Below are 15,296 nucleotides of genomic sequence, written 5' to 3'. Positions count from 1 at the left end.
AGTTATTACCCCTGTCAGGACAACCATTCATTTTATCCATGCATCCACCACAGAAAGGCAGGGAGAAGAGGAGGGAAGCAAATGAAAATATTTCTTTTTATAGTTAATTGAATTCAGTTAGCAGTTTAAATGAGCATATCATATCAAGGGGCAGTTTGGTAAAAGTATATAGATAAGTATACTTGTGTTATTGATGACTGAAGGCATTTTTGCTAGGAATATGAGCAATCTGACAGAATTTTCCATATTGTAGAGACACAAATATTGTCATTTGTATGTGACTATCCCTCAAGGTAAATATGAAATATGAGGTTAGAATGAATTAAATTAATTTAATCGCTTGTACTTCAAGTGTCTGAGAGGAAATACATTAAAAAAATGAGAGGAAGGAGGTGGTACAGCGTGATAATGATGGACTACTTTGATAAGCTTCCTCTCTCTCTCTCTCTCTCTCTCTGCTATCTCTCTCTATCTCTTTCCATCTCTCTCTCCCTCTCTGTCTCCTGGTTGAGAGGTAACACCAGAGGACTAATTGTCGTAATTACTCAAGAGGCACTCTGATGGTAATGGTGTGGGAGAGAGAACTGTATAAATAGCTCAAGGACGTGTCCAGAGCCACCCGCGTGGCGGTCAGCCCTGAAGCACTTGTGAGTCCGGTGATTTTCAGATGGCTAAGCTAGCAGAAGCTCTGCATTGTGAACACTCATCAAAGGCAATTCAGGTACACCAGCTCCACCTTTGGGATTTAAACCAACCACGGTATGGAGCGCCACAACATCAGCATCCCTCCCGCCGTTCGAGGTGGCCCCTTCGGGGCGCATACGGTACGAGCGTGCCGTTTCGCCCCCCATAAAACATGACAGGACCTTTCCATCACCGGCAAAAACCCGGCACGAAAACACCTGCAGCAGCACTGATGTGTGTTTTATACTTGTATTGATTTATTAATGGGGAGCGATGCCGAGGTCGCTCTCTGACGTGGACGTGGAAAAAGCACTGCAGGGATATCGAGCCGGGCGGGAACCGGGGGGAGCGCCAGTCAAGACCAATCAACACAGAGCCCTCAGCCATGCTCTCAGTGAAGGCATGATGAAACGATCGGCTCATTTTCAGATTGCGGTGCTGTAGTCCGGTGTGTCACCGCCGCTCAGAGCACTGAGCCCCAGGCGGTTCACAGAAGACTCCAGGTACTGAAGGCTTCAAGGTAAAGAAATAACAGCAAAAAAATAGGGGAAAAAGGCAATTCGAATGATTGAGTCAAGACAAAATATCAAGCTGAAAAAAATCCACACACACACACATACACATACACACACACACACACGTGGTCTGAATTAACTGTGTGCTTACTAGTGTCAACTCATATTCACTGTAACGGCAAAAAAGTTACAATTATTAGAAATTACAGAAGGTAATTGCAATTCTGATCAAAAACAATCTTGTCTACTGATGGAAGCTAAGCACTCAATTAGCACTCAATCATAGAAATATAAAGGAGCAAAAAGTCAGCATTCAAGATCACAATAAGTAAGACCAGGGAGTGGTGGCTGATGGGATATCTCAGTCTTGGAGGCAGATTTTCTGCACTTTCAACCTGCCTTGCAAATGACAAAACCATTCAGATCATTGGAGAGAAAGACTAACAAGCTCCTCAGAGACACAACAGACAGAAAATGATATGAGTTTAGGAACCACATGAGTAGATGACAAATGGAAAAAAGGGGCCTTGAAAAAGCTGCAATCCCGACAACTCCAAATATCTGCACAGTCGCTGATGCGTTAATGAGACAGTGAAATGACCCCGTGCATTAGAATTTCCATTAGCCAGCCCCAATGAAGCTCTGCTACTGCCAATACCTTGCATTACTGGGGTTATAAAGAGGAACCACAATAAACTTGTTGGAAATTACAGTGCACACAGGATAACCCTCTGACATTGGAACATTCACCGGGCGAGACGGGAGGGTACGGCCCTTTGAAGGACCCTTGAGAGCCTGGGGACATTTGGAGGACCCTTGAAAAGAAAAGATGTAAAACCAGAGGGGTGGGGGAGGTGGGGGAGTGGAGGCGAAACCCCAGGACGGTTCGTTTAATGTTGAAGTGCAAGAGGAGGACCGTTCACGGCCAGAAGTGGATCCTTTGACGGAGTAGACAAAAACACAGCACCCTTATACTGTAAAGGCCGGCCTTTTTTTGTGGAACACAGAGACCGCTGCGCTCAACGCGCAGGACGCCCGGGGTGGGCATGCAAATGAGAGGCGTTGTTTGCATTTAGGCGCGAGAGATTCTCCCTGAGTAATTACCTGCCGCAACAATAGGAGCGTACCCCAACAGAGCACAATGAAACCCAATATAACAAAACGGCCTTTATCAGATGCTTTTAAATATGCACTCAGTCAACCTCTGGGATACGTCTCCTCCCACTCAGCTGGGTAAAATGGAGGCAGCGGGCATGGAGAGGATCTGGGTTTATTCATTATGTATGTCGTACCAGCGCTGTCAAGTCGGCTACACCCCCACAACTTCAAAGGCCTTTCTGACACGAGATGTGTTATTTCTGTCACTTCAATTAGGGATACAATCGTGAGAAGGCGCTTCAAAGTGCCTGGCGCCGCACGGACGGGTTTGAATTTCCTCCCAACCTGGCGGAAACCTCATTCCGTACGTATGAGCGGTGCACTCTTCCACGCGGCGGATCTAACCGCATCTCGCACGCGGACGGAGCAAGCGGCGTGGAGTCGCTGCGTGTTCCTGCGGTCACGGTGCCGGGGGTGTCAGTGGAGTGTGTAAAACATGAGGAATGGAAGCAGGAATCAGATCTGCTTACCTGTTGAGCGGCACGAGGGAAGAGTACCGGAGCAAAGCACGACACGGAAAAGAAAAAAAAGACACGTTACAATTCTCATTCTTCATTCACTGAGGGGAGCTGCTGACCTCATTTGTCCAGAGGATACGCATACACATACTGTATATTATATATTATATACTATACAAAGATATACGTATTATATACATATATTATTCACATGCACACAGACACACACATAACACCAGGTTATGCCTTGTTGCAATTTGTGAATCTCCAAAAGTGAAGTTCTTCTTGTATATTTTTGTTATATATATTGATCATTCAAGACTGCACTCTTTGGACACTACAACCCTGATTTAATGATGGAAGGATGCACGGTGATATTGCCATTTGCGTCTTACATGGAGTGTCTCAGGAGAACATATGAAGCATCTGACAGCACACGAAATGTGTAAATGTGTACAAACAGCACAATGCCTAAGCGCATATTCAGATCGCATGCATCTTACGGGGATTCTAGGTGATGAGAGAGAATTGATGGGGTTGGGGCAGGGGTTTATGGGATTACAGATCACAGGCTGATAATCTCAGGGGCAGATGGCATTACCCTATAATCCCTGAAGCTACGCCGATACAATGTTGTGAAAATGGGAATATGGACTAGCATCCAGGTTTACTGCATTCATGACTCTGAAGACTTGTGGAATAGGCACTGCGCCCATGTCATTGAAAGGCAAAATGCTTCAGTAGTATTGGGCCTTTAATGACCATAGTTAGGACTGTGACTTAGTGTCTTGTCTGAAAGATCTTCTACAGCTCAGTGTCCCCATCACCACACAGGACTATTTGATTCCTGTTCTATCAGAGGGAAGACTGTTCCCTACCAGCCCACCAATGTCAATTCCAACAACAGCAAAATTATTTTTTTTTCCAGGGAGGTCTTCTATCCAAATAGTAACCAAGCATATAGTCGCTGACTGCTGAGGCTGTAACAACATATGATTGAGTATAATCAAAAGCAGCGTCACATGCTGGAAGTAATGTAAAATGAGGGAGCCTTGTACCGGGTCTGCTGCCGCTGTGAAATTCTTTTTTACCCAATCGCATCCGTTCACGCACGCAGATGGCAGCTCTGTGACGGTCCGCAGCCAGACACAGCGGAGTAGTGTCACCGTAAATGATGATGAACAAGGGAACAAAGGGTGCCCGGCTGGCCTGTCAAATCGCAGCCGAATTTTTAAAAGGCTCTGAATCGGAACTGAGACACAGGTGCGGTCCTTTTCAATAGTGCTCAGGGAGACTGAAGGGACTAAGCTTCTCTCAGTGACATCAGTCTCACTCTCTCCCCCCTTCTTTCTCTCTCTCTCTCTCCCTCTCTAATATCCGCTCTCTGCTTAATTCACAGCAGTTGTGGAGACAGAAATAAGAAATGGGTATGTAGTTTAATACAGTTTGAGTAAACAAAACAAAAACAATACTGTGATGAATAGAATCAATTCAATATCTTACAATCTAGTGCAATCCTGTTCAAGCACCATCTCAATTCTGCAATGTTGCAAGACACACACACAGAAACCATTCAGTATTATTGTACAAGCAGTACATAATGCAAATAGCAGTGTAAATATTGTACCAATTCTGTTTGGCAATGTAAACTATTCTACTTTACTGTTACCGGGAGATCATATGTTTGGATTCCCACTGACAAAATAATGAACACAACACTCCTAATTATTGCCTGCAGGAAGCAATTAGGGATGCCCTGCCTCTTTTTGTGTTTCTGCCTGGTCTTTGTGCTCCCTGGAAGATTGCTACAGATGGCACACTGCCGTTGGGTCTGCTGAAGGACCCTGATGGGAGATGCCACTCCCATGAGCCGGGAGGGAGGGAGGGAGGGAGAGAGGGAGCCCCACGGGAGAGGCAGCGAACGTCTGACGTTTCCAAGTCACCTGCTGCTATTAGGCTGCTGTGATGTGCAAAATCGAGGGTCCAGGATCAGGCAAACTACTGCAGAGAGAGGATGTATACGCATCACAGATGAGGCTCCAGGCCAGCTCCGCCCCATGGCTCCTCAGTCACAGCTTCGTCTCTGTCAGTCTACCCTGCTTAGCCCCGCCCCCCGTGCAAGAGCTCAAGCAGGCAGAGACATCCCATCCCAGCTTATTTCCGCTCCACCCAAAAACAACCCCCCTGTCCCCTACGGTAGGGACCTATCAGTTTGTGTAAAGCAAATGTTTGCTAAGCAGGAGTGTCATTTGAGATATGAGAAAATGATGAATGCTGCTGCGTTGACTTGATGCACAGTCTGGGACCGGGCGCCACTTAAACTGACAGACACGGTGAACACTGATCCCGTCAGGGCAAATGCTGCTTTCCAGCTCCATTCCCAGGAATACTGCGGGAGAACAAAGTCCTGACAAGAGGAAACGTCTTTGGTCAGTTTTTTTTTCTTTCCTTTGATGGCCCAATTAAAGAGAACAGGCACCACAGAGGAGAGAGTCTCACAGTGACCCATATACCGTTCCGCAAATCCGCGGGAGGGCCCTGGACTGTCCCACATTCGAACGAGCGCCGTAAAGTCACCGCTCTTTCACAGGTCACTTCATGGGAGAGCTAAAAACGGCTCTGCTGATTGCGACAGCGTCTTGAAACGGACACCTGAGGCGAACGTGGTGAGCCTGCATTCCTCCGTCGCAGACAGCGCTGTGAGAAATGACCAGCTGCATTGGCACAGGGTTCTGCAAGGCCACAGTCAGCGTGTTTCACACGGAGCGACTACCAATCTGTCTCACAAAGTCACATTTAAGGGCACAGTCTCTGCGCCCTGCTCAATGCTACTATTTCCTGTCTTAGCTACAGATTCACCCGAGCCATACCGCACTGTATCTTTACCTTTTAGGGAAGGAATTTAATCAATAAACTTGCAGTAAACATATATTTTTTCATTCCTACACAATGCTATGAATTGTTACAGAATAATTTTGGCAAGAAATAACAAAGGAACACTTTTATAAAGAGTAATAAATTTTAGTCACACTGGATAGCTGAAATTGCATGAGCAGGGTTAGCCTCAAATCTCTCTCAAATTAAACTAAACAAAGAGCCATAAACAGCCGTCCATGTTGACAGGGCTTCTTCCAGCAGCATGCGACTCTCAGCCAACACTGACAAAACAGCAGCGTGGCCCAACATGGTGAGTAAAGGCAGTTTCCCTAATGAGGCTGAATCCGCCGCCGCTGCCGGATGTGAAAAACCTGGGCTTCGTTTCGGTGGGAAGAAACATCAGAGGGAAAATATTCATCATCCAAGCAAAGCCATGCTCGTCACGTGCGCCGCGCTCACCGCAGTGATTAGCCCACAGCTGCCACCTCCTTTTCATCTTCCTGTGCGCTCACCCAGCCCCCAGCCAATCAATACAACTGTCTTTAAGCACGTACAAAAATGTTTTCAGTACATGTTTATCACCCAAAAGTGGCCTACCTGCGCTCCACATGTCATGTTTGTATAGTATTACTGCATTAAATCAGCCACATGCAGTCGACGTTGTGCTTACAGTACAGTCTGCCCTTGAGACACTTAGGCCCCAATTCAATCTCATCACAATGCTCTTTCTCCATAACCTTTACTGACAACTTAAAATGTTATGCTATGTTTCCTAGATAGTTTATGTTCAGAGATTGATTAATTCATTTCACAAACAACAAAGCACAATGCGACTAAATTGAGCATGGTCCTAAATCACCGCTGGTACTCAGAGATTTGACAGAGATGACACAGAGTGCACCACAATGCATAAATCATTTGATGTCCCACCACTACTGCCCCGTCCTCACCAGCCCCCGCGACCCCCCACTCCGCATGCCCCCCACCCCTCCTCCCTGCCCCCACGGCTCAGATGGAGCGGTCGCATCTGGGCTGGCTCCTCTCTCCTTTCGCTTGAGTGGCCCTCTGATGTCTGAAGAGTCACTAATGGTGGATTACGAGAGGGCCTGCTTCTCCCCGGACACACATCAATAACGCAACATCTCCCCACACACACATACACACACACACACACACACACACACACACACACACACACACTCACACACACACACCACCCACGCACACGCCCATGCCCACAGCCATCTACACACACACACACACACACACACACACACACACACACACACGCCCATGCCCACACGCACAAGCACACACACACTAAATTTCATATGTTATCATATATATCACAGGCAAAATTACAAGCAAGATCATGCATTGGCCATTCGTCAAGCAAGAAGACACAACCTAGACTGTGAAATAACAGAGAAGGAATAACCTCTGGTCCACTTCATGGGCTACAGCAGCACACTGTCCTGACCAGCCCTCTTTAACCTTCCCATATTCATTGGTTGCTGCCCCACTACTGCACCAGAATGGGCAGGCAAGACTCATTTGTGCTGTATGCCATGGAGCTCACCTTCACTATCTGTCTGTATGAGCTTCATTTTAGCCATCAAACTTTCCGCTCAGTTTCTAGGCATTAAAATCATCACCGTGCACAAACCATACAGTGATAAACTCCTCGATTTGCAGTGTTTTCAGAAAAGCTACCTCATCAGGACAAACCTTCTTTTTGACAGGCTTTTGTGTTTCTCCATTCACTCTTATGAAAAGCTCAGACCAGTATTAAAGCCAGCTTGTGCCCTTGGCTGGAGGTGGAGGGCCAGGGTTTAGGCTTACAGGGAGAGGTTCGGAATGCACCGACATGCATTTCTGTAAGTACTTGATGGATATAATATTTCAATTTGTGATTTTTAGACCTAACTTCCCTTTTTATAGTAACATTCCTTATCCGCCAGTTACCACAAAAAGAAGGAGTTTCATTTCAGGACTGAAGTACGGACAGTGCAAACGTCCGCGAAATCAAATAATTTCCTCCCTGTTCCGCCTGCAATCATTCCACTACGTTACCTCCACGTCCGTCTGACCTTTTCAGAATTCTTACGTTCACAGACAGACAGACAGACCGCAGCAATTACAGTATCTCTGCAATAACTACAGGTACTGGAGGAAATGGTAATTATCTGAACACAAAGCATCTTGTAAGCTGGACTTACAACTGGATCAAGCCTTCAGTCTTCACACCTATGAATAGGAGAAAATGTTCAGATATGACCGCATGGCTCTTGTCATTACGGAGCCTAGCACGTCATAACTGCTGTCCTGAGCTGGTCTGTGCCGTATGGGATACTAAAAAACGAATTCATTAATTTTAAACATGCAGAGGGCGAGAGCTGGGTGGCTGCTCGCCTTCCAGATGGCCTCCATGTCTCTCTCCGCCCTCCTGGGACTCGCTGGGCGTGGCATGCCAGCATTTATCACTACACCTCACCACACCACACCGCGCTGCCATAGGGGCAGGCCGTGACGTCGTCGCCCCCCCCCCCCCCCTCCACAAGATAATACAAACCCCACGGGTGCATCCTGCAATAAAGCACTTCATAAAGCCAAACCAACATTTTCTGTGCATGTCCAGCTAGCCAATGCGCTGGCTCCCAGGCTCAGCCCCAATCTGATTGGCTGTGTAGAGCAGCGGAAGGTGATGTCATCAGACGGCGACCTCTCGTGCGTGTCAGCTGTCACACTCACCCACGGAGACAGAGGGTCACCGATCATCAGTCCAGGGTCTGACGCGAGCTGCAGGACAGCGCGATGGAGCCACAACAGAGCAGCACAGAGCAGTGTCTCCCTCCCGATCCCCGCGCAGGCGCTCCAAAAATACCCCCGCGGGGCCGCAGCCACTGGCCCAGGCGCGAGCTCCTTTTTTTATTCCCAGAGCTTATGGCGCTGTGACCTGAGTTCGCCACACTCCACCCAGCCTTGAACCCGAAGCCCCTCCTTCACTACACCAGCATTACCCAATATGGCCACCACCCCACCCCACCCCCCCGGGCCACCCAGCTCCTCCTCAGCCTGCAGGGAGATGGGGAATCTGCTAGGACCTTGCTCCCTGGCCGGTCCCATTACCCTCGGGAAGCAGATGTGCAGGCTGTGTAAACAAGCGCAAGGCACGACCTTTGGAAATCATTAATCCCCACGCAGCAGCCAAACAGGAGCCCCAGTGCAGAGACAGAGACGAGACTCACGCACCCCCCCCCCCCCCCCCCCCCCCCAAACATCCGCACATCCAGACACATCGCCAAGGCTGTGGACTTCATAACACAGACAGACCTCCAGCAGCAGAGGACAGGCACCTCACAGACCCTTACAGACTAATGCATTCACTCACAGACTCTTACAGACTCACTCTAATGCATTCACTCACAGACCCTCACAGACTCACTCTAATGCATTCACTCACAGACCCTCACAGACTCACTCTAATGCATTCACTCACAGACCCTCACAGACTAATGCATTCACTCACAGACCCTCACAGACTAATGCATTCACTCACAGACTCTTACAGACTAATGCATTCACTCACAGACCCTTACAGACTAATGCATTCACTCACAGACTCTTACAGACTCACTCTAATGCATTCACTCACAGACCCTCACAGACTCACTCTAATGCATTCACTCACAGACCCTCACAGACTAATGCATTCACTCACAGACCCTTACAGACTAATGCATTCACTCACAGACTCTTACAGACTCACTCTAATGCATTCACTCACAGACCCACACAGACTCACTCTAATGCATTCACTCACAGACCCTTACAGACTAATGCATTCACTCACAGACTCTTACAGACTCACTCTAATGCATTCACTCACAGACCCACACAGACTCACTCTAATGCATTCACTCACAGACCCTTACAGACTAATGCATTCACTCACAGACTCTTACAGACTCACTCTAATGCATTCACTCACAGACCCACACAGACTCACTCTAATGCATTCACTCACAGACCCACACAGACTCACTCTAATGCATTCACTCACAGACCCTTACAGACTAATGCATTCACTCACAGACCCACACAGACTCACTCTAATGCATTCACTCACAGACCCTCACAGACTCACTCTAATGCATTCACTCACAGAACCTTGAACAGAACAATCACCCCTCCACCCACCTGCATCTCCTCATTCAATCGTGTACTACAAGTTCCTTTGCTGCATAACATTTCTTACACCATGACAAGTCAAGTGAGGACCAGCATTCAAATAACCTCCTCTCCTTGTACAAGACACTGATCAATGGACATCACCTTATGCACTAGAGAGAGCAGTAACTGGTTTATCACTGCCTTCATACTATATGTACATATAAACATATACTTGCATAGTTGCATATAAATATGCACATACACACATGCAAACAGACAATACACATATGTACAAATATATATGCTGGCATAAACACACGCACACAGACACACACAGACACACACACGGCAGGGCGGGGTCACTGACCACTCCCCCATGTCCCTGGCTCTGGTCAGATTAACAACCAGATTAATCACAGAAAAACACCAGGGAGAAAACTAAAGCAAAGAAAATAAAAACAGTACAGAAAAACTACTCTACTCTACCTGGATGTGGTGCCAAAGCCCTCCCCAAAAAAATGTGAAAAAAGAGTAACTGCACCTGCAAACATTCAGAACAGCCCTGGCGCCGTGCACTTTCATATTCTCACAATAGAGAACAAGAGACTTCACGAAACCTGCTCACCCCATTTCACCTCCACTGGCGTCAGACGTCCTCCTCTAACCTAAATGTGCCTGACGTATGTTTCCCGCCACTTCATGGTAAGCGTGGTCAAAAAGACAGAGAAAGAAAGGGAGCGAGAAAGAGTGAGACAGATGGGGGGGGGGGGGGGGGGGGGGGGGGGGGGGGGGGGGGGGGGGGCGGGGCGGAGGGGAAGAGAGAGCGAGAGAGCGAGGGTGAAGAAGCTGTCCTTTTGTGATGACTGATAGCAGCGTTATCCTTGCGTCTGTGTTAATTCTAAATCCATTGCTGTAGCAGTACTGTATATTTATAACCATGCCAGTAAAGCTTATTTTGAATTTGAATATGAATTTGTGAGAGAGTCAGGGGTAGAGCGAGAGAGACGGAGAGAGAGAGAGAGAGAGAGAGAGATGGAGAGCAATACAGAAAGGGGGAGAGGGAGAGAGAGAGAGATGAATGCTGTGCTCACTGCTGAGAGCTGGGAGTCTGCCTGCTTTGTACTGAAACATCCACCTTCCTCTCATATCTGCAGGCATCACTCCGCCCGGCGCTGAGTGACAGCCCAGGAACCGTGTCTGCTGTGGCACGGGGGCTCTGGGCTCTGCCTTTATCAGAGACGACAGCTCCCGCTGCACTGCGGAACACCTGAGACCGTGTCAACCTGTGATACGGGGAAAAAATCCCTTTTAACAGTCCAGGCGAGCCCTTCTTCTGGACACGGGGAGCGGAGAGAGAGGAGACAGCATGAGGAGGCCCCCCGCTTTCATCCAATCCGCTGTTAAGACAGTCCCGGCCCCTGCTGGCACAGAGGGCCGAGGATGAGCACTTAGCCTGAGGGCGGAGAGGGGCTCTTTACCTTCTACCTGAGCGGAGTGCGGAAAGCTGCTCTGTGCATCCGCAGTGAGCGCTCCACCGGAGGAGAGAGAGAGAGGGAGAGAGAGGAGGAGAGAGAGAGAGAGAGAGAGAGAGAGAGAGAGAGAGAGAGAGAGAGAGGAGGAGAGAGAGAGAGAGAGAGAGAGAGAGAGAGAGAGAGAGAGAGAGAGAGAGAGAGAAACCCCCCTCCCCCCACAATGACATCACAATGAGGAGGAGATGCGGCCCCAGCGTGATTAAGCAATTAGCTGAGTGCTGTCTACCTGGAGCGGGCTGATTGATTGGCTGTCATTAAAGTGCGGCTTTTTGCCTGTCACTTATCATCACTCAGGGTGTATATCAATTAGCCGCCCGTGTTTTTGTGAATTCAGAACCTGTGCTTCGCCGCTTCCTGTTCCTCTCCCGATTACTTCTGATGCCTAACCGCTCTCCTGTTTTGTTCTGTCTCTTTTTTTCACTTGCTTTACCGTTTGCCCTTGGGAGTGATGGAAGGTGGGCAGAAACCAACAGCATGTGCTCCGTGACCCACTCCCGGCCCGCTGTCCCCAGCCACCTGCTCCCCGCAGTGGGGGGCAGACCGGGAAACACGAAAGCATGTGCACTTTACCATGATGCCTTCCTTCAGGAGGGTAAATTGCCTGTAATGTAACACACGAGAGGTGGACACACTAGGAGAGCCAGGCAGAGCGCGCTCCCGAGCGGATCAATTTGCCACTGAACCGGCAGCCATTATGGTTTCTGCTTCTCACGCAGGGCTGAGAGAGAGAGGGAGAGTGAGAGAGAGAGAGGGGGAGTGAGAGAGGAAGGGAGAGAGAAAGAGAGAGAGAGAGAGAGAGAGGGAGAGTGAGAGAGAGAGGGAGAGTGAGAGAGGAAGGGAGAGGGGCAGGGGAAAAGAAAGACAGAATGGGACAGAAAGAAACCGACAGGGAGGGAGAGAGAGAGAGGAACAGAAAGGGAGAGAGAGATGGACAGAAAGGTAGAGGGCTGGGAGAGAGCATCAGGAAAGAGGGGGGAGGAACAGAGAGAGAGAGAGCAGAAAGAGAGACAGAAGACAGAAGGAAGGAAATCAGGAGCTGGCGTTTGAAAGGAGGAGCGGGCGTGCGAGAGGCAGAGACATCACAATCAGCTGCAGAGTCCCAGGGGAGCCCGCCCCTCACCCCAGCCCATGCTACACTTTAATGAGGGTGGAAAACCTCTTTGTTCAAACGAGAATTCCCTGAAAGCCGAGCCTCAAATGGAACAGAGAACGAGAGAGAGGCACAAACACCATCAAATATTAAAAGAAAAGCCGGTCTGATTGCACAACCAGCTCCAGAGAAAAGTGTTACTCAGCAAGTTTTGAATAATACAATACAACCCGTTGCGTATTGTATGTAGAACACATACGTGTGTATAGCTCTGCAAAAGTGAATTTGGAAGAAAAAAAAAAGGCACAGCAAAATCAATACTGCAAAATCACAAGCCTTGCTGCAAATATTTTCCCTGCAATCTCACAGACAGAGCCACGCTTGAAATCGTATGGATTTGATGAGTGCCGCTCCGCGTGACAGCCAACCAGCTTGTATTACCTGTTTGTTGTTCAATTTCATTCTATTAGATGACAATTTGTCGAACAGATTGCTTTTTGTGATGCATGGAAACGTGGGCTATTTTGCCTACGTCCCGATGATTCACACCGGGGAAGGAAAAAAGGAAAAAAAGAAAAAAAGACAGCTAAACAGCAGGTATATATGCACTCCTGTCCCTCACACATCTACGCCGTGAAGGACGAGACCTTGAGGCATTCATACCCACACCACCTGGGGCACTGTCACCGGGGCAACTCAGAGGGGTGAAAAGGGGTGAAGGGCCCCTATCTGCACAACACATCTGGGACGTAACCCTAGCCCCCAGAATTCTCTTGGCAAACCAGGATGCTGCAAAGCTTCCTGCCACTGCCCAGAGTACGACGGGTTTTCACACAAGTACACCCTCTACCAATCAGACCCTGTGGCAGCCGTGTAGCATAGTGGTTAAGGAGCAGGACTCGTAACCGAGGGGTTTGCTGGTTCGATTCCCCCCGTGGGGCACTGCCGTTGCGCCCTTGGGCGAAGTACTTAACCCACAACTGCCTCAGTAGATATCCAACTATATAAGTGGATACCGCATAAGAAACTGTAACCTATGTAAGCTGTTCTGTATAAGAGCGTCTGCTAAATGCCAATAATGTAATGTAATGTAATGCAGCAGTGAAGGTAGTTCTGCTCGTATTTCACGTTCCATGTTCTGCTGCATCACCGGGGGTTGCAGCCTCAGCGCGGCTGGTTCCAGGGCCCTGCACCGATTGGCTGTGGAGAGCAGGGGCAGCCCAATCGCGGCGGCCTCTCTCGGAATACTCCTCCTTTTAATGGAGTGCTTTCATGAGTCGATGCGTTTCTCTCTTTACGTGACGCGCGCCGAGGTTAAGTAATGTAGCACATTATCGGGATCGATACCTGGGCAGGCCGAGCGTATACAATACATCAGCTCTATTTACTGACTGCATCCACGCGACGTGCCACTGGAACAGGAGAGGGGTTCGGGGGGTGGATGAGGCGCTGCGGCCAGCTGATCAATGACGATTTAGGCCCATGGTGCATCGGCACATGACCTGCTGCACGCTCCTCGGGAATGCGAAAAAAATGCAGCGGCTCCACTCCCGGGTGGAGCCCGATTACTTCCCCACATTAATCCTCTCTGTTACTCTGTTAAAGTAATCTCAGCCTGTGTGGCCTGTGGAAAACATGGAATGCATAATACAATGAGACGATGAGTCTATTTCTATTTTTTTTCCTAATCAGAGAGGCAAACACGCTTTTCCCAGCTCGACTGATGATCAATTGCTCATTTGCGCGGGAGTTTGCAGCGCAGCGAGAGAACATCACACGTGGTGAAACTCTGTGCCGTTTCTGGCAGAGCGGCGATGGATCGTCTCTCTTCCTCCACCGTCAGCCGGTGCAGTAAACGAGCGAGACGGGGAGGAACCTGTGGAAGCGGGAGGAGAGCAGCGATGTCGAGCTGGGAGGAGCGGGAAGGAGAGGGAAGTAAAGACAGGGATTTAAAGGAGGCCAGCTTTGATGATAAAGTGGTATTATCAGGTTAATTCTGCTTAAGAGGCCTGATTAGCCCCTGTTCACTCCTTATTTCTCCCTCTCTCTCTCTCTCATTATCCTTTGCTCCACCTTACAGGGCTGACCAGGGAAGGGAAGAGAGAGACATGCACTGCAGGGTCACCATCACAGTGCTGGGGTGGATAGTGACCCTGTCCAAAGGGGGCAGCCAGCCATCTCATCCGAGTGGGTGAACACACACCTTGTGCCCGCAAGCACACTCACACACACGCACGCACGCACACACGCACACACACACACACACACACACACACACACACACGCCAGTGGGGTGCTCAACTCTTCCAGCACCTTAAAGCACAACATCTTTTGAAATCCAAACATTCAAGAAACTGCAGAACATGGACATATAAATATTTCAGTCAATACAGTTAGGCAATTATAGCCCCCATGGCTAGGCATACAAAGACATCCCCCTGAGTGCAGCTGTTGCCCCTGCAAAGAAAATCGATCACCCCAGCCAATCAGAGAGAGGGGACCCAGCTGCCCCTGTACACTGCCACTGTGGCTAACCCTCCCTCCCAAAATAATTATTCAATTACTCAGATTGTTTAAAGTTCAAACGCTCCTTTGCTCTGGGCCGTTCGACCTTCCTGTTGGCACAGGTTAGAAAGCTTTCCCACAGCTGTAACTTCTCTAGCTCTGCTGACTCTGAGCCACTCCAGGACAGCAGGCTCATTGGAAAACGCGAAACCAAATGCTGGGTAACTAAAAAGTTGATTTCCTCTCCTTGTCACTTCTGATAAGAGAGACCTCTCATCAGGGAAGTCTAACGGCTTCTCTTCAA

The 15,296-nt window shown here is 48.8% G+C and overlaps 1 protein-coding gene across 6 annotated transcripts in view; it reads right to left on the bottom strand.

Annotated features, from left to right (window-relative positions):
• Nucleotides 1-15,296, bottom strand: part of kazna (kazrin, periplakin interacting protein a) — a 265,787-nt gene that overhangs the window by 98,265 nt on the left and 152,226 nt on the right. The window contains exon 1 of one of the 6 annotated variants that reach the window (XM_036534462.1): nucleotides 8,444-8,544. The exons of the other annotated variants lie outside the window; for them this stretch is intronic. The gene's annotated coding sequence lies outside the window, so the exon portion shown is untranslated. Of the gene's footprint in view, nucleotides 1-8,443; nucleotides 8,545-15,296 lie in introns of those variants that run through there. 6 annotated transcript variants of the gene reach the window in all.

Source organism: Megalops cyprinoides, chromosome 7, assembly GCF_013368585.1.
Source record: "Megalops cyprinoides isolate fMegCyp1 chromosome 7, fMegCyp1.pri, whole genome shotgun sequence".
In the NCBI taxonomy this organism is placed as follows: domain Eukaryota; kingdom Metazoa; phylum Chordata; class Actinopteri; order Elopiformes; family Megalopidae; genus Megalops; species Megalops cyprinoides.
This window is presented reverse-complemented; position numbering and strand designations above follow the sequence as displayed.